This window comes from Crocuta crocuta, unplaced genomic scaffold (genome assembly GCF_008692635.1).
Source record: "Crocuta crocuta isolate KB4526 unplaced genomic scaffold, BGI_CrCroc_1.0 scaffold166, whole genome shotgun sequence".
NCBI lineage: Eukaryota > Metazoa > Chordata > Mammalia > Carnivora > Hyaenidae > Crocuta > Crocuta crocuta.
The window spans coordinates 3,395,062-3,415,782 of NW_027531018.1; positions in this window are offsets into that span (position 1 = coordinate 3,395,062).

Here is a 20,721-nt window from a genome sequence, read left to right on the forward strand (position 1 = left end):
GTTGAGTAGCTGACTTAAACTCAAGTCATGATCTCATGGTTTGTGAGTTCGGGCCCTGCATGGGGCTCTGTGCTGACAGCTCAGAGCCTGGAGCCTGCTTCTGATTCTGTGTCTCCCACTCCTCACTCATGCTCTGTCTCTCACTCAAAAATGAATAAACAGGGGCGCCTGGGTGGCTTAGTCGGTTAAGCGTCTGACTTTCGCTTAGGTCATGATCTCGCAGTTCGTGGGTTCGAGCCCCGCGTCGGGCTCTGTGCTGACTGCCAGCTCAGAGCCTGGAGCCTGTTTCAGAGTCTGTCACTCCCTCTTTCTCTGACCCTCCCCTGCTCACGCTGTCTCTCTCTCTCTCCTAGAAATAAATAAAACATTAAAAGATTTTTTAAAAAAATGAATAAACAAAAAAAGATAAAACCCCACAGGCAATTAAGAGAACTTACCAGCCACATAGTCTATTTGGAAATCCATAATAATATAGAAAATATGTACGCTTTGGCTATCATATTTGATTATCACTTTTGCCAAGTAACAGTTCTTTGAACTTGGGCACAGTTAGTGATCTGTCTGGGTCATATGTTTCCATTTCTGAAATGGTGATCTATACATTATAATGTTAAAAGTAAAACATCTGGCAAATAGAAAACACTCAAAAATGGTAGCTGATATTATTTGGGTATAATTATATAAATCATATACTATTTCAGCATTTCATGTCTTCTCCCTTCAAGCAGAACTCTAGAAATCAGTACATTCATGTCAAACACTGTCCCTTTATGTATTATAGATGAGCAGTTAATTTTTTTCAGACTGCATATGAAATTTCATTTGGCTTGTGAACATAGCTGCTAATTATTTCCTGCTTTAATTCTTACAGCATAGGCTGTAAGGCCTTTGATTCAAATAAGGGCTTCCCTAGTTAGTTGACCGCAAGCTGTTATTCATAAACCTCTTAGTCATTTGATATAGCTCATGGGTCAGGGAAACAATTCTAAAGACAGTCCTTTAGAAAATTCTCTGTGCACCTTTGTGCAAGGGACCATGGCTGAGGAATAGGTCCTGTATTCCTCATAAAATCCATTTTATGATCCATTTTGCATAAAATCCCTTGTAAACAGATGAAAAGGTTATGCAGAAAGTTTAGCCTTATTTCTCTAGTGTAGTTCTTAGAATTGTTACAGTGGGAAAGATTTCTCGAACTATGACAAAATCTGGTAGCCATTCCAGAAAATACGAGTCCAATTTAAAAAGTCAGCCTGGCAAGAAAGTACCATTTGTCAAAAGACAAATGATAAACTTGAACAAGAATTGCAAGTTATTTTCACAAAAGGCTAATCTCTAACATCTCTAAATATCAAAACATTCACTGAAGAGAAAAATGGATAAAATTTATGAATAGGCAGATAACAGGTGGCACTTAAATGTATAAAAAGATGCTTTATCTTAGAAATGCAAACTAGAAATTCAGATTTGCGGAAATTCAAAGGCTTGGTAAAGTTTTGGTGAGATTTTAAAGAAACCTCATGCATTACCACTGGGGTTATAAATTGGTATAATTCATATAAAGAGATTTGGCAGCCATTGTCCAAAGTTACAAATATTTCAGTCTTTTGACCCAGCAATCCTAATTCTAGAATATACTTGCATGTGTGTGCAAAATGATATATGTAAAAAGGTGATTCGTTGAAACTTTTTGTGTAGCTCAAATACCCATTGTTAGAGGACTGATTAAATAAAATAATACATTTTTTTGGTGCATATTAAGAAGTTGTACAAAAGAGAGTAAGGGCACTTTTATTCCCAATATAGAAAGATAATGTTAAGTGAAAAAGAAATATGTGTAATATGTATTTTGGGTATAGAGGAAGAAAACCATTGCGTGTGCTTATATTTGCATACCAAACACTGGAAGGGAATAGAAAAAACTAAGTGATTGAGAAAGTAGGTAAGATCACACTTTAACATTCCCTTTACTCCAGACACAGTAAGATTATCTGTTTATCTACCTACCTATCATCTATCTTTTTAAGTTTATTTATTTATTTTGAGAGATAGAAAGCGTAAGTCAGGGAGGGGCAGAGGGAGAGAGAATCCTAATAGCGCATAGCCTGATGTGGGGCTCAAACCCATGAACTGTGAGATCATGACCTGAGCCGAAGTCGTAGGCTTAACCAGCTGATCCACCCAGGTGCCCCTCCTCTTTTTGTAAAGTAAAAAGACATAACTTCTCAGAACCAAAATGAAGATCTCTAATGAACCATAATCTGAACACAAATACATTAGGGAAAGCTACAATGATTAGTGATAAGAAGATGGGTTTTGAGGGACGTCTGGGTGGCTCAGTCAGTTAAGGGTCCAACTTCTGCTCATGTCATGATCTCACAGTTCATGGGTTTGAACCCCACATTGGCTCTGTGCTGACAGTTTGGAGCCTGGAGCCTGGTTCCACTTCTGTGTCTCCCTCTCTCTCTGCCCCTACCTTGCTTGCGGTCTGTCTCTGTCTCTCAAAAATGAATAAATGTTAAGCAAATTTTTTAAGAAGTTGTATTTTGAGTAGGGATCCAGGACAAAACACACCCAGGTGGTAAATGGAACAATATAAGCAGCTATGTACTTCACTGCTTTTGACTCCATGGGTCCAGAGTATTTAAAATATGTCACTAATTGTGTATGACACATACTGGAGAATACCACTAGGATTTGGAACAAAGCAAGGTTCTCTGAGATGAATAATTTGCCTTTTGAGAAACAGCCCTTAGCTAATGGTTAGGCCTTAATAGAAAGTCTTATGAACTGGATTATCACTTGATCACCTGAACATGTCCAAGTCACACTGCTGTCAAGTAGAAATGGTGTATGACAGTGCAAAGTATTCTTTCTGTGCTGCCATTCCTTACTCAGTCTCTTGTATCATGGAGGGTTTCTAAAAATCAGTTGGCTAAGGGGGAAATAAAAACATTGGAACCCACTATTCTAAGGATAATGGAGGTCTCCCAAATCCATATCTATACATCCTCCAGAAACTATACCGAACAATAACAAACGCAACAAGACCACACATGATCCATGCTTTCAGCACAGCTAGAGAATACTACAGCTTTCAAAATTGCTGTAAATAAAAATAAATAAGGGTATCAGATTCCAGGAGAGTTACTTCTTGAGCTGTTGCAACCCTTTATGGAGAATGAGAAGTGTGTTGAGGGGTCTGGAAAACTACAAGAAAATAGGAGTAGAGGGCCCCTGGGTGAAGTAGCCGGAAGCCTACCCCCACCGTGAAAATGCTGAGAAAACAAATTCTGGTATATGTACACTGCCTTGCAAAGACAGTGTTTCTGGGACAGGAGGGTTCTTTTTTTTCTCTAATATGTCATAGGAATAGTTGATAAGGTGATGCAGACCAACATAAAGTTTTAAAACGTATTTATATAAGCGAAGTCCCTCCCCACATTTAAATATTCTTCACAGTGATCTTTTTTGCCGCGATACTGACCTTCCAAAACCAGCAATAGAAGCCATTCTCAGGAAAAGCAGGAGCAGTAGCCCTGTTACCAAGTAGAACTGGTGTACCCTCTCACCTCTAATCAGACAGAGTTCATCCTTGAAGGTCTCATGTGCTCTATATACAGACCCCTTATATTCATTCATTCGGCAGCCATGTATTTTATGCCTACTTATTCCCTGTTGTAATTAGTGTTGGGTTTACAATGATGAGTGTACATTGTCCCTCTTCTCTTGGAGCTCATATAATAGGCAGGATTGAGCGGTCACTATATAAACGTTCTCTCTAGTTCAAACTTCTAGATTGCTTCGTAACAGACATTACTGAGGACCTAAGTGCCCACACCAATATCCAGTCCTCAATAAATTAGGTGAACGTGAGGACTGCACAAAATCCTGTATAGCACAGACATTAAGGTAAAACATTTCAGCTCTGCTTAGGTAACTAGGTGCTCTTACAAAAGGGCTCTGTAGAACGTTATTCAACTAAGTAAGGCTTAAGAGGAAACCTTCAGAGAACATTGAGGAGAGGAATGCAGACCAAACTGTCATCTGCTGAAGGATGTTTGGCCCTCAAATTGAATGCCTATGGCATCAATGCTAATTCCACTTGAGAGCATCTACTCTCTGGTCTTTTAAATTCCCCAGTACAAGTACTGAAATAGTTCATAGCGATTAATGATCTTAGGTGTCATATAAATACTTCTGGATAATACAGTGTGTGAACTAGGAAAAACTAGTCTCTAGGCAGAGAAGGATGATGTGATGTGCCAGTTAGAAAAAATAGTATGTGTAAAGATGGCATTGTGAGGCCGCAGAGCATCTGCAGGGAGTTAGAAGTTTGGAGTGGTTGAAGCATAAATGGCAGGATTGGCAGAGGGATGAGAGCGAGGAGGAAATCTGGCATAAGACTCGGGAGGAAGGCAGCTGTCAAGTCATGAAGAGCCTAGTGAGTCCTTTGGAGGAGCTTGCACTTTATTCTGTAGCTCAGGGGAAACCGGGTACCGAACAGCCTGCAGCAGAGAAAAGAATGATTATTTGCATTTCAGAAAGGCAGTTTAGAAGACAAGTTGGTGACGGTTGAGGCCTTGAAAAAGGGCCTGGTTAGGAAGCCATTCCAGTAGTCCAGGTGGATAGATGACAACAGCCTGGGCTATGTATGACATGGCAGTTGAGGCGCAAGGAAGAGGATGTACTTAGAAGATAACCTGGGAAGTGACTGGATGTAGAAGTTGAAGAGGGGAGAATCCAGGGGAAGCTTTTCTTTTCTCACTTTTGAGATCAGGTTGTATTCTGGGTATGATATTCTTGGCAATGAGCTTCATGTGTGTTCTTTATTCTCTCCTATATTGTGAAAGGATGGAGGCTAGCAACTACATTTTTCCAGGCTCCTTTGCAGCTATAGTTCTGGACTTGATTTAGATTCTGCCCATGAAGGGGGCACCTGAGTGGCTCACTCGGTTAAGCATCTGATTCTTGATTGCAGCTCAGGTCATGATCTCATGGTTTGTGAGTTTGAGCGCCATGCCCGGTTCTNTATCTTCCTACTGTTGTGCTTGCTGGTGAGAAAAGTTGGATAGATGTGTGTGTTTTCAGTAGCAGATGCCCCTGTAGGTATCAGCTTCGCAGGTGTGAGGCAGTTGTGGTGGCAGCAGCTAAGAGAGTAGCATCAGCACCTACCCGATGTCTGAATTAAAGCTGAGCAGTATGACTTTGAAATCTAAACTGGCTGCTGGTGGCTCCTGGCTTAGAGTGGATCAGCAATTTTTTGTTGTTGTTGTTTTATTTATTTCTAGGAGAGAGAGAGAGAGAGAGCGTGAGCAGGGGAGGGTCAGAGAGAGAGGGAGTCACAGACTGAAACAGGCTCCAGGCTCTGAGCTGGCAGTCAGCACAGAGCCCGACACGGGGCCCGAACCCATGAACTGCGAGATCATGACCTAAGTGAAAGTCGGACGCTTAACCGACTAAGCCACCCAGGCGCCCCAGGATCAGCAATTTTTACAAGCACTCAGTTTCCTGTATTAAATCCTTTTCTGCTTGAAATGTCTAGAATGGTTTCTGTTTCCCTCACTGTCTTTGGCATGGGGCAGCCATCTCTACCAAATTGTTGGCTACCATCACCACTTACTGAGTATCTGAAATTGTGAATTTTTTGGTGAAAAAGGGAGCTCTGAGTTTGAAACCTGTATAGTTCAATGTAGATGAAATGTCAAATATATCTAGGCCAAATGCTTAAAAATATGGAAAAGATATACCATTATATCCTTACCTCATGTGAATTATCAAAACAAAATAGATGAACAAATAAAATGTTAAAAGCTGAATACATAAACATTTGCACCCCGAGCTAGGAGAATAGTCCCAGGCAGAAAATGAGCCTTAACTTGTCAGGGCATTCTAGGAAACAGTCCAAGCTACCTGACCTTCTCAGCCATCTCCTGAGATATTCTTGCTCAATCAGAGACTCCATGGCTATTCTCCAGACCAGGAAGAGTAAGTTTCCTGTTTCATTCTTCTTTTTGCTTGAGGTGTTATGGGAAGGAGAAAACAATGAGCTTTTCCTCTTCACCTAGATTTGTTGAAATTTATACAAAATACTACACTTCAGTGGCCATTTTCTCCAAATTGCCTTTTCTCAGACGCCCTTTTCAGGCCAGTTTTTTCTCCCCAGTAAGGGTAATGACCCGTTTCCCGATTTATCTACTACCGTTTGTGAAATTACCTAAGTTTTCCTGCAGGGGGCAGCATCCTCCAGCTTATGAGGACAAAAAATGCAAACCTGCAGTATCAGCAACGGGCTTAGTAAAAATCCAAGTGCTTTTTGAAAATAAAAAGTTGAAAATATGTTTGCTTGATTCCTATTCTGTATTTATGGGGTGAAGGATAAATATATCCTCATATTTTTTTTTTAATAGAAAAGGACTTTAAAAGACTACGTGTTATCTTAAGTCAATCTTAGTTAATATTTATTGCACACACAGTGCTTGGATGTCTAAAAGCATAACTGACCGCCTACTATAATTTGTATGAAGAACTGGAAAGAGCTACCAGGAGAGAGGAAAAGCGCTGAAGGAATAAATGAGATACTCGAGTAGGAGTACAACGGGGATCACCATTCCTCGTGTATTTTCATCAGTCAAAACTTATTTATTGACCGTCTCTCATTGTGCTATATGCCAGGGATACAGAAGGGAAGCATACAGTGCTTTTGGCTTTGAGTTTAAAGAGAAAAAAAAAGATGTTTGGTAATAAAGTATCTTAAAGATTTCTTTTGGGGTGTCTGGGTGGTTCAGTTGGTTGAGCGTCTGACTCCTGATTTCAGCTCATGTCATGATCCCAGGGTTGTGGGACTGAATCCTGTGTTGGCTTATACTGACCATGGGGCCTACTTGAGATTCTCTGTCTCTGTCTCCCTCTGTGTTCCTCTCTCTCCCTCTCCCCCTCTCCCCTGTGTGCATGCTCTCTCTATATATAAAGTAAAGGAAAAATGTATTAAAAAAATAAAGATTTCTTTAAATTTGATCTTTTAAGTATTTGTTTTTGAGAGAGAGAGAGGTGGAGCACATCATTGTCATGTCACTGTATCTTTGGGCCTCAAGAAGGGAGGCCACTTTTACTCTCTTCCTATTTCATCTGCTCCTCTACCACCAAATGGCGGCACCAGGGGGCCTTTGCAGCTCCCCAGTTGCTTTGACTTTCCTGTATCATTTGAGGCCATTTCTTAGAAAGCTTTACTTGTCTGCCATTTACCAGTGTCTTCACACCTATTATTTTTTTTTAAATCCTCCTTCAGGCCCTGTAATATTAGCAGTACAACGAAGCTGAGCCGCAGTGAGATGAAGTGAATCGATAAGGCTCTTCTTTTCCTCCTGAAATCCCAGAGTGTTACCAAAGGCTTTATTATTATTTAAACCTTCTTTTTCTTTATAGTATCCCTCTAGATATCCTGTGGCTATCTAAAATTCATCGCATCTGTAATCCAACTAACCACGCCTCTTAGTTCCTAAAATACCGATTCTCTTACTGCCACCATCACACAGCCCTCCCCTTGTGCTTCCAGATGTTCATGCTTTATTTCTGGCCTGAACATTCAGTTGCCAGTGCCATTCCTCAGAGCCTGAACTAAGTTGTCTTTGTTTCTTGTCTGGACCATTACAGCAGCCTCCACATTGAGCCCGGTATTAAAGACGTCCTCCCATAGACAACGTTTGTAGTTATATTTTGTCAGCATTGTCTTTGTTTGTTGCTTATTTCTTTGAGGGCAAGGACCCAAGTGCATACAACCTTGGGAATAATACGTTGACATTTCTTAATATCTGTTAGTTGAATGAATGTGAGAGTGATGAATGGTACTATACTAATCCTCCCAATGCCCACTTCTGATGAGATCACCCTTGCCCCAAAGCTTCCATGACCAACACAGGTCTAAACTCCATTGTCATTGCCTGGGCTGTAACTATTTTTCCACTTGGCTAATGTGGATGTAGAGAAAAGGGAACACTTGTGAACTGTTGGTAGGGTTTTAAGTTGGTACAACTACTAAGGAAAACAGCCCAGAGGAGCCTCAAAAAATTAAAAATAGAACTAGCATATGATCCAGCAATTCTGATTTTGGGTATATATCCATAAGGAAACAAAAACACTAACCAAAGATAGCTGTACCTCCATGTTCATGGCAGCATTATTTATAACAGTGAATACATTGAAGCAGCCTATCAAAGGATAAGGGAATAAATAAGTTGTAATACATACATATATACCCAATGAAATATTATTCAGCCATAAAAAAATGAGGAAATCTTGCTTTTTGCAACAACATCATGGACCTTGAAGACATTATGCTGTGTGAAATAAGTCAGAGAAAGACAAATATTCTATTCTCTTACTTATATTTGGAATCTCAAAACAAAAAATAAACTCCTCAAAAAAGGGATTAGATTTGTGGTTACCAGAGCAGGGGGTGGAGGGAGGGAGAATTGGAGGAAGGTGGTCAAAGGCATGAACTTCCAAGTAAAGATAAATAAGCACGAGGGATGTGATGTATGACGTGATGAATACAGCTAACACTGCCGTGTGATACATGGAAAGTATTGTTAACAGAGTGAATCCTGAGAGTTCTCATCACAAGGAGAAGTTTTTTTCCTTCTTTTCTTTCTTTTTATTGTACCTCTATGAGAAGATGGGTGGATCCCTGAATTTACTGTGGTAATCGTTTCGCATTGTATGTAAATCAAACCAATCATGCTCTGCACCTTATATGGTGATGCGGGTCAGTTATTTTTCAAAAACAATTGGAAAAAAATTTCATTACAGAAAAAGGATAGGTTCTGAAGCTAGATCACTCAAGGTGGGGCTGATATGATACCAGAGACCCATCTCTGGAAGGTGGGCTGCAGATTGCTCTCATTGGTGCTACAGTGGGTAAAACTTTTACTGGCGGTTAATTGGGACACTGTGCTGGTGAAAAGGGTTCCACTAGCTGGTGCAGTGTATCAAGTATTTGAAAAGTAGAGAGGAAATTGTGACTTTAAGAACAGTAGATTTTGATGGAACTGGGTAAGTTTGACTGATGTTCTAGGAAATGATGATGAAAGGCTGAGAGAATTTCAATAGGCAGTGAAAACTAAGCGTGAAAGCCAGAGGGCCTAGGTATCTTATAAAGAGGCTCTCATCTTCTAAAGAGGGAGCTCAGAGAAGACTGTGCAGACAGGCCTAGCACTTAATTGTCAGAGTAGCTCAACTCCAGAGAGGGTTAAACTCCCAACCACAGCAGGTATGTCCTGGTTAGCTCCCTCACTGAGAAAGAAGGGGACCTTGACACATAGACTGAGTGATTCCCCTGATCCCCAAATATTTTCTTCTCTAAATTATAAGTATTTTAAAGTTTAAAATTTTAAAAAAAATTTAATTTAAATCTTAATTCCAATATCGTTACTATATAGGGTGGTATTGGTTCCAGGTGTACAGTATAGTGATTCACCAATTCCATATATTACTCAGTGCTCATCAAGATGAGTGTACTCCTAATCCCCTCCACCTATTTCACCCATCCACCTACCCTCTGGTAGGGGTGGTTATCTGTTTGTTTTCTGTAGTTAAGAGTCTGGTGTTTGTCTCTCTCTCCCCTTTTCCTTTGTTCATTTGTTACTTAAATTCCACATTGAATGAAACCAGATGGCGTTTGTTTTTCTCTGAATGACTTGTTTTGCTTAGGATTAGACACTGTAGCTCCATCCATATTGTTGCAATGGCAAGATTTCATTCTTTCTATGACTGAATAACATTCCATTGTAGATATATGTCACATCTTCTTTATCCATTCATCTATCAGTGGACACATGGGCTGCTTGCATAGTTTGGCTATTGTAAGCAATGCAGCAGTAAACATCGGCATGTATGTATCTGTTTGAATTAATGTCTTGTATTTTTGGGTAAACACCCAGTAGTGTGTACTGGATTGTCAGGTAGTTCTATTTTTAATTTTTTGAGGAGCCTTCCTACTGTCTTTCACAGGGACTGCACCAGTTTGCATTTGTGTCAGTGCTGTTTTGATTATTATAGTTTTCTAGTATAACTTGAAATCTGGAATTGTAATATCTCCAGCTTTACTTTTCTTTTTCAAGATTACTTTAGCTGTTTGGGGTCTTTCGTGGTTCCATACAAATTTTAGGACTGTTTGTTCTAGTTCTGTGAAAAATGCTGTTGGTATCTTGGTAGGGTTTGCATTAAATGTATAGATTGCTTTGGGTAGTATGGACATTTTAACAATATTTGTTTCCCAATCCATGAGGTGGAAGGTCTTCATTTATTTTTGTCATCTTCAATTTCTTTCATTAATGTTTTATAGTTTACAGAGTGTAGATCTTCACTTCCTTGGTTAAGTTTATTCCTAGATATTTTATCATATTGGTGCAATTGTAAATGAAATTGTTTTCTTAATTTCTCTTTCTGTTGCTTCATTATTAGTGTATAGAAATGCGATGGATTTCTGTACAGTGATTTTTTATCTGGCAACCTTACTGAATTCATCTGTTTAGTAGTTTTATGGTGGAGTCTTTAAGGTGTTCTGTGTATAGTATCATGTCATCTGCAAATAGTGAACGTTTTACATCTTCCTTACCAATTTGCATGCTTTTTGTTCCTTTGTCTTGTCTGATTGCTGTGGCTAGCACTTCCAGTGCTGTGTTGATAGAAGCATTGAGAGTGGACATCCTTGTGTTGCTCCTGACCTTGGGATAAAAGCTCTCAGGTTTTCACCATTGAATAGGATGTTAGCTGTGGGGTTTTCACAGATGGCCTGTATTTTGTTGAGGTGTGTTCTCTCCAGACCTGCTTTGTTGAGGGTTTATATGATGAATGGATGTTATACTTTATCTAATGCTGTTTTTCCATCTATTGAAATGCAGTTATGGTTTTTATCCTCTCTCTTATTGGTATGATGCATCACATTGATTTGTGAATATTGAGCCACCCTTGCATCCTGGGAATAAATCCCACTTGCCTGATCCCCAAGTCTTGAATTCCCAGATTCCCCTGACCTCTCTGAGTCTGAACCATCCCTCCCCCTATCAATAGCTAGCACTCTCCCTTTGTTGAAGGTGATTCAGAGGCGCCCTTTGGTATCTTCCCTTATCTTTCCTCCCAGCCATGAGGCCTGTTTCCAGAATTAATGTGCTGGGATGTGCTGGGCCTGGTAAAGGAGGAGAGGGAATGTACCTCAAATGTGCTGTGAGACATAACACACATTGGCAGGAATTAGAAGAGTATGAATGGGACTCGGTTCTGAGGTGCCTGAGCAAGAAGGTTAGTAAAGCATTGATCAGTGGAGAGCGTATTGGATTGTGGGCATTCCTTGGTGATAAGAATTTAACACCTTGGCAAGGAACCCAGAAGATGGGAGGAACCCCTAGATGCTGGCTGGACAGTGATGCTCAAGCCAAAATGTGGAGAAGGGAAGTTGTAGGGTGGGTGGAATCAAGACAGGGCCATATAGGAAGCTTCTCCTGGGCAGCAGGCTTGGGCCTCCCTGCTGTTGAGGTCACTGCTGGACCAAAGCTACAGATCATGCTGTGCCCCTCAGAGACTCTTCCTCAAACTCCTTCTTACCGAAGCATGGCCTTTAAGCTTCTCAACGCTTTCTCACTCTGGAAACCTCCACCTTGCTTTATTTGAATATGGCAGAAGCCACTATAAACCCGCTTTGGACTTGCTCATTAGGTGTCTCTTTAAGGCTGATTTCCCTGTGGATCCCTCCAAGCAGACACCCTAGAGGGAATTCAGACCTGAGCATCAAAAGATTGTCATAAAAACTATGTTCAATTTTCTCCTCTTCCTCTATCAGGTTACCCTCTAATGATTATCTTAAAACTTCTTCCTTTATATATTTTTTCGGTAAGAGAATGGAAGAAGGTTTTAGGCTGGAAGATCATTTGGTAGGAGATTTCAGACAATGCAAACTGTCTCTGAAAGCATAAGAAGGGACCTAGAAATAAAAGATATGATTTGAGGAACTGAGCGGCTGGAGTAGAGTATGGCGGAAGGGTGATTGATGAGTGGTGGGGCAGGATTGCTACTCTGAGGTAGATGATGCAGTGCTTCAAAAACCAGGCCCAGAAGTCTGGCGCATCACCCAAGGGTGGTGGGACAAAAAGGAAGGCTCTGTTTGGGCTGCAACATCACCAAGTTATCTCTTACTGTAGGCAGGAGAATGATTTGAAAGGGAGGATTTTCTTAAGCAATTTTTATTTATTCATTTAATGTTAACAGTAGTTGTTAAAGTAAACAAATATTTAAGTAAATAGGCATTTAAAGTTATAAATATATATCCGTATGTGCCGGAGGCCAGTTCTAGCAGGTCCAGGGGTCCTTAAAGGATGGACGGTGTCGGCGAGGGAGAGAGTGAGAGCGCCGAGATTCTTTCTGATCACCAGGCAGGCATCTCTGTCCTGTTGGTTTTGGTGTCTTTATTTATAGGTCAAATGTTAACATGGCATCAGAAAATGGAATTTTCACAATGGATAGTTCTCTGTGATAAGATGTTTTTGGAAAATGTACAGAAACAGGTTTTATAGACGTATTCTTGCAGAACTGCCCCAATTATAGTGAAGTTGAGTGACTAAGAAAATAACAGGGTGTTCACATTTTAATAACACTAAGATTAAGTCATAGGTTTGTAGATACTCTTATCCATCTTCATCACAGTTGCCAGGGTAAGGGGAGGTGTTTGTCCAATGTAGGCCTTAGGGAAGGGGCTGCTATACACCATCAGTTAGCAAAGGTATATGTGGTAACTCATGTTCTGCTCTTATCTGTTCCTTCTCTCTAAGTTAGGCTCTTTGTCTCCGGGCAAGACTTGCTTGCCCAGTTATATTCTTTATGGCACCAGAGAGCCAACCATACCTTTAAAGAGTTTAGCTTATTTCCAATACATAGAATAGCTTCTTTGAGTGCATTTACCTTTGTGTCTAGTTTTATGATTTCCTTGAATAGCTAGGGCATGAGAGACATTTTTGGTTGAGTTGTATGAACATCTTGGACTAATGCAACGGTAGAACCAGAATTGTACATGTAAAGGTCAATCTTTTATGAGTAAGGGTCATTAGCCTGTTCATAGCTCAAGGGAAAGTATGGAGGGAAACAGGACCTGCTGGAGACACGATGTCTATTCCCATAATCTAAACAAGAAGTTCCCACAATAAGTTCCTTCACAAGGTGCAATCATCATACTAGGGCCGGAATAAGGGGACAAGTCACTCCAGATATTGATCAATAAGGTGCCTTAGGGGTCAGTGCTCAAGCAGAAATAATTGAGTGGGAGTGGATATCAGTCGTCATCTGATTGGCAAGGGACTGTGCAAACTTGCTTTAACCTTACCAGGAGTTTTCTCGACTAGTGAGCTCAGAATGGCTCCCAGCACATATTGCATGTGTTAAATATGTTAATACATTATAGTTTTATAAACAAAACTAACTAACATTTATTAATTAAGTTAACTTTTTAGTAGAAAGCATGTGTTAAGGCACTGTGGATGTAGGTGTCAAAATAGCAGAGAAGACCCCTGCCCTCCATCTAAGGAGTCTCTGTGGCCCCAGTGAAGCTTTGTTAAAGCTGAGCGTATGCCTTGTTTTTCAGCTGACAAAACAAAAGTGGTAACAGGTATAATTACCCAGAGGTTTGTGGATTAAGAGAGAGGCTGGAGGAATTGAAAGATTCCAGGTGAAGTGGGTACCGCACAAGGTTAGAGCCTTGGCATTGGGTGTGACTATGGAGAGCAGCCAGGGTCATTGGCACACGTTTGTAGTTTGTCGTGCAACAGTTGTGGGATCACACAGCACAGTGGGCAAGAAGAAGGTCAGGCTACGTCCTCAGCCTGGAGTGCTATTTGTCTTCCTCACCTTCCAGTCAAAATTCTCGCTTTTAAAACTCAGCTCAGTTATTACTTCTCCAAAAGCCCTTCACAATTCCAAGTTGAAATTGAGATCTCTCCTCAATTCACTGTGTGCATGTTTAAGTTACTACTTAATTTTTTCTCCTTCATATGGAGCCAGTTGTGAATGCACCTGCCTTTACAAGGGTGAAAGCTGAAAAAAAAGTTTTGCATCTTCCATTGCTGAGCACCGCCCCTAACACCCAGAAAGTGCTCAGGAAGAATTTATTTATTTCATTGGAAAGTGACTCACATCTCCAGCTGAAAAACTGGTGTAGTAGTAGACTTGTGAATACTCTAAGTCCTGGTCCTTCCCAGCATGCTTTGCGGAATCTTTGCTAATACATGATTCTACGCGTTTTTGCAAGGTCCATTATTCATATCTGCATGATTGCCTTTTCCTCCTGCCTTGACTTTTTTTTAAAGTTTATTCATTTATTTTGAGAGAGAGCGAGCGAGAGAGTGTTTGTTTGTGTGTGAGTGAGATGGGGAGGGGCAGAGAGAGAATCCCAAGTAGGCTCCATGCTGTCAGTGGATCCTGATGCGGAGCTTGATCCCATCAACCATGAGATCAGGACCTGAGCCAAAACTAAGAGTGGGTCACTTAATGGACTGGGCCACCCAGGTACCCCTTGGCCTTGATAACTAAGATATCAAGTTTATGTTTATCTTATCTGGTTGTAATCAATTGATTTCGGTAAATTTTCCTAACTTCTGTGGAATGAGGCAGGGTACAAATAAATGTTAAAAAAAGCTTCTTAAATAATGAATATGCACAACTTCTCCATTAAAGATGGAGCTCTGTGAAAGGGGGCAGTTATAAAGGAAGATGATTGGTACTAGATTCTCCAAACTGTAGGAATAGACTTGAGAAATCTTCAGAAGGAAAAGGAAGTCTGCTGTATAGGTTATGACGTTGGTAACCTGTATCGATTGGGCTAAGAGCTTGTTGCAAGACCCTTTCATGTTTATGCTGCTTAAGTTTCTGAACATATCACCCTGCGCTTTGTTCTTCTTGCAGTTATGAGTGGAATAGAAACCATGAATACATTACAGATGAGCAATGAAGGAATTAATAAGCTTGACTGATTTCCATAATAAGTAAAATTAAATTCATTCTATGCAAAAAGAATAGCTATTTAAGGAGACTCAAGTTTACATATAAATTTAGTGATATTATTGAACTCCAGTAGGTAGATAGAAAAATTTATTGATTTTACATTTGGTTAACATATGTTTCTTTATATAGCTTTGTAAGTTAAATTCTTTTCTTTAAAAAGCAGGAGAAATTCTGACAGTTGATCTGAAATTCCAAAGTAACAGCCATTTTTCATAGAGATGAATGACGTTTTAGTTATTTAATACAAGCTAATAGTTATATCAATACAAGCCAATGCTTCACCTCAGTGAAAGTAGTACTCTTGCCGGCCTATGTTTGTGCATACATAATTTCCCAAATTGATTCATTTGAAAAAAATCAAACTTGTGAACATATAGCTACGTTGGCTTCCTCTTTACTGAAGGCCTGTGTCCAAGCAGGTCTCCAAATCACATTGTGTACAAAATGTGGCAATAAAGTCATGAGTGACTATTATAAACAAATATTTCCAAAGTTGTTTTCAGATCCACTGTGTGGGCCATACAAGAAAAATTGACCACATTATTCCACTCCTTATTTATGACCTCAACCATGATTATTCACGTTTGTTCAGTAGGTCCATCCCATTACCTGCAAATAACTTTTGGATTTTTCACAAACCACACACATTCTCAATGGATTAACACCATCACTGAGACTATCCTTGAAAGCTGGCTCTGTTTCGGATTCACCTTACTGTATAACATATTGTCTGGCTTATGGTAGTTGCTCAATGAGCAAGTATCTGTGCATCTGAAGATATCCCTCAGAAATTCCTACACTTTCTCAGTGCAGAGAAAAGTATCTTATGTTTCTGAAATATCACATAATTTAACATTTATGCTCCACAACTGAATGTTATACCTAGGAAACCAATTACATTTTGAGCTGGAGATGAAAACCCATTTATGTAAGTCTCTCTACCATATGTGGAAGATTTAGGTGAAAATGCATCATAGCCAAAGCAATATAATGCACTTTTCAGTACTATAGAACTTTTTAGTTTTTCCAAGGTGTTTAAAATGTAGGATCTCACTTTACCCTCATGACAATTATGTGACATGAACAAAAAAGTAGAGGCAGAGGAAGATCTAGGTTTTCTGATGGAGACTTAAGTTTATGTAATTTGGGGAGGGCGGTACTCAGAAAAAGAACCAAGTTATGTAAGAAAAATACTTGTTTTGAATGAGGAAAGAAAGCAGAACAAATTAAAAACGTCAAAAGATGATAAGTATCATAATCATTCTCAAAACTGAAAAGATAACTACATTTTTATTAATGAACTACCTGATTCATATATGTAGGACATTTTCCCTATGTATCTGGCAGTACAATCTTTGATCGCCTATTTATATGACAATATAATGTAATTTTTATAGAGATACAAGAACGATAATTCAATTTTTATTTTAGTCTGGTTGATTACTGTTTTTATGGTTGATCATTGGGATTCATAAAACGTGTGATTTACACACAGTTGCGTTTGTGACTCACAGGGTTGTGCCCTAAAAGCCCCAAAATTGTGACAAATGCTATTTTGCGTCATTCTTAACATAAAAAATATTTATGTTGATAAATTTGATATTTGTATAAATTGGATGATAAAATATATTACTAACAAGGAAAAAACTTATTTTGACATGGTCAGTGTCCTCCAGCAAGTGAAGAATTATTACCATATTTTCCTAGTGATGAAAGTCGTTTAAATAAAATTATTCTGTAAGTGACACATAAGTTAAACTTATACAAAATTAAAAATAAGACTTCACATCCTAGAAAGAGGCATAGAATTTGAGTAACTAACTTTTCCTCATCTTGATTAGTTCTAAAAAAGTTTAAGACAATTCTTATTGATACTTACAATGCACCCTATGAGACACATTTTAAATAGGTGAGAAAATGAGGCAAAGGAAGAGAAGGCTATGGAAAAGCCAAATGACACCAAGGCAGTGACTTCAAATAAACATAATATAGCAAGGGTTCAAGCCTCGTGCACTTGAATACTGTATTGGTTGAGCAAGTTACTCAACCCCTCTGAACCTTTGTTTTCTTCTCATCTATAAAATGAGGACATTACTAATGGCTACCTCATGGAATTTTTGTGTGAAGATTGAATCACTTAATATATGTATATTTATAAGTAATATTGTTGCTTGGGTTGTAAGCTTCGAATAGGTGTAAGGTTTATGACTAGTAACTCCTTAAAATAATGATCAGCAGGCAACAGATTTTTTACAGTGGAGGTTGTTCTACTCAATTGTTCAAGTTTCTTCGGAATAATAGAACCAGGGCAACCTACCACAGTGATAATTTTTCTTAGTGCTGTGGCAATAACTAGGTGATATCTGTTTGACATCAGCTCAGAGGTTTGATTTAGTTGAAGCTGAGTTCTGTCCCACATCCACCAAATACTTTAAATGTACTCTTATGTGGCTACTTGCATCCGTTAGCCAAATTTCAGAGACAAGGGGGAAGATGGAGATAGACATAGAAGAAAAAGTGTGTCAGTGTCTTTTCATGTGTTATTGTCACTCAGTCAGTGGCTGTCTTATTGGTTATTGTTTCCCAGTACATCCTGCAATGCTAGCACGCAGTATAGGCACTCAGGAGATGTTGTTAGACGTGAATTTAGTGATTGCGAATGTAAAATAAGAAAGTACTCCAACAGTTGGTTTGGTTTTAAAAAATCTATTTCCACATATCTTTTCCTAGACAGTTGAACACTTTATTGGCTTCTAAGGGAGATATTGAAATAGGAAGCTTTGCAATTTATTTTTAAAATCTTATTTCATTGATTGATGATAACATGTCTTGTCCAAAAGATGTTTATGCTAATGGAGTGGAGGAGGCAATTTAAGAATAGGTAAAGATTCTGCCAGTTACTTTGCTCCTTTCTTAGCCATTATTTTCATCTGCTTATCCAATACACGTGCAAGTATTGTGTGCATATTAGGAGGGATGTAAATAACATATATAAGCTACTTTCTAGTTGATACCTTTCTGGACCATGAGGAGCCACCCTGGACCAGATAGAAAAGTTGCTTATCCCTCTGGGATCCTGAATTTTGAACTGGCCACAGTAACTGGATGGGACTTTGAACTTTTAAGGAAAGGATCATGTGTTGTATGAGTAGGTAGAGAGTGTAGGGTAGACAGAGGGGCAGACCATAGCAGACTGCAAGTTGTCTCTTCTTCCTGATATGTGGTAATTCATAAAGAGACTCCAGTTCTCAGTCTTTCTTGCCGATAAGTGTGGCCATGTGACTAACATTGGACTAGGGAGATCTGAGAAGAATAACTGACATGTTCAACTAATATCTCTTCTTCAGCTTAAGGACTAGTTACTTTTCCCAGACACTTGTTCTTTCTGCTCTGCAAGAACAGGAGCAGAGACATGCCAGACCTGGTTATGACCATGCAGACAAGGACACTACTCTTTGGGAATGACCAAGCACAGGTGGTACACACATGGAACTCAGAATGCCCATGTGTAGCAGAGAGGTCCTGCCAGTCTAGAACTGGTAGAGTATAATGTGGTAGAGAAATAATTAAGCCATTCTATATTGTGGTCTCTGATGAATCATATCAAAATTATAATCATTGACAAATACTACAATAAATGTGATTTAAAGTCATTTTTGTAGTTATTTTAGTATACAAGGAATTCAGCAATAACCTTTTTAGTTGTTGACATCATTTTTAAATGAGCCAATCCAAAACCTTATACCTGGAGTTTTTCCATGGTCCTAAGTTTTGTATGAATTCCTCTAATCTTGTATTCCCTAAACTCCCAATAGATGATTAACTCAGGTGATGTGGATTGTTTTTCATAGTATAGCTTTTTAAACAAGTCCAGGAACATTGCAGAAGTTCAATAAATATTCTCTGATTAATTAGAAATGATGTAAAAGATATTTCGAAGGAATTAAAAAAAATTAAACTTAATAAAAAGAAAAAGAACCACCGTCTTCAATTTTGGATAAAAAAGCTAACTTTGGCCTGAAGTTTGAAGTTCCTTACTGAAGCCATTCTTTTAGCCATTAAGAGATGGCTCACTTTTCACACTGATGTGTGTTGGATTCTATTCTTTCCAGCCATAAAGCAGTCTTTGGCCATCATCATATCCTTTTATAGCAATAGATAATTTTGAAGTTTGTTTGTAGGTCAGAATTTTGTATATTGTGACATCTTCAACTGTTTATTTTAATTTTCCTGAGATGTTCTTTCCTAATTGTAAATATTTTTGGTGGCTTTGATCACCTTCTTCAGCTTACTCCTCAAGCCATCTTCTTGAGGATGGATCATTCCATGTTAAAACTGCATATCCCTACCCCCTCCACATGCCTGATTCCCTTCACTTCTCTCTCTATTTAGTTTCCACTGCACTTACCATCTTCTACTGAAACGAGTTCGAGAGTTCGAGAGACCCCAAAAACAGACCACCAGAGACCAGAGTCAAAGCCAATCGGCAAGGGTTGTTTATTTGCAGGTTCAAACCCGGACCTCCGCGCACTCGTCGCCGGTGACGCTGAGAGGCCCTGAACAAAGCCTTTGCAGCCTTTTTATAGACAGGAGTAAACAAGTCGNACTGGGGCTACGTGCAGCCCGAGGTTTCTCTTAATGGAGGACTTAATTTTTGGCTCTTCACTACATGCTATGTGCTTTATTTATCTGTCAGAGGCTGACTCCGGCAGATCCAGGGGTCCCTGAAGGATGGACGGTGTTGGCGAGGGAGGGGTGATAGACGCCCGAGAGTCTTTCTGGTCACCAGGCAGGCATCTCTGCTCTGACTGGGGCTCAACTTTATTTTATAAGTGTTTGGGGGAAAGCACAGAAGTGGCATTTGCCTTAGACAATGATTTCTGATGACGAACTTCTTTGATATGTAAGAATTTCCTGGAACATGGATTTGTAGAAGACCCCTGCATAACCTTTATCAATAGTAATTGAGGTAGGGGATTTAGATGCTTATCCTATGGGGAAGGAAGGTATCTTTAGCATACTAGACAATGTTTTTAGCATAAAAGGGTGAAGTTACTTTCTCTGTGAGCAGGGGTCAAACAGGTCTTTCAGGAAACACCTTTGCTCTCATAATCACAAAAGAAGAAGTTCCTCAATAGGTTCCTCCACAGGGAGCAATCAGCATATTCAAGGCCAGAATAAGTCTCTTCAAATACTTGATAACAAATGCCTTGAGGTGGGGGGTGTCTAGTGTTCCAGGCAGAAACAATTGGGTGGGGGTGGATATCTGCCCTTGTCTCAGGGCCAGACTCAAGCCCCCTTTATTATGTAAGTCTTGGATCTGCAAGGCCCTTAGGAAGAGCCTTTTGACAATCATCCACAATGTTTTCATCTGAAATCTCTTTGGAAAAGGCAGGAATATGCTTTTCCTTATGAGCAATCTGTGTGGGGAAGATCGGTCTGATCTGGAATATTGTGAGGCCTGGTCAATATCAGCAGGCTCATTTCCAACACGAGCCAGTAGTAGCAGAAGGAGATTCCAGTTTTCGTTTCTCATGGCAGGAGCTGTGCAAACGCTACCATTCCCTCACTGTGACTGTCATCCAGTGAGGCCAGTGTGGCTCCCAGCACTTATCACAATTGTTGTTCATGTTTGTCTCTCCCCACTAGAATAGAAGGTCTGTTCACGTAGGGATTTATATC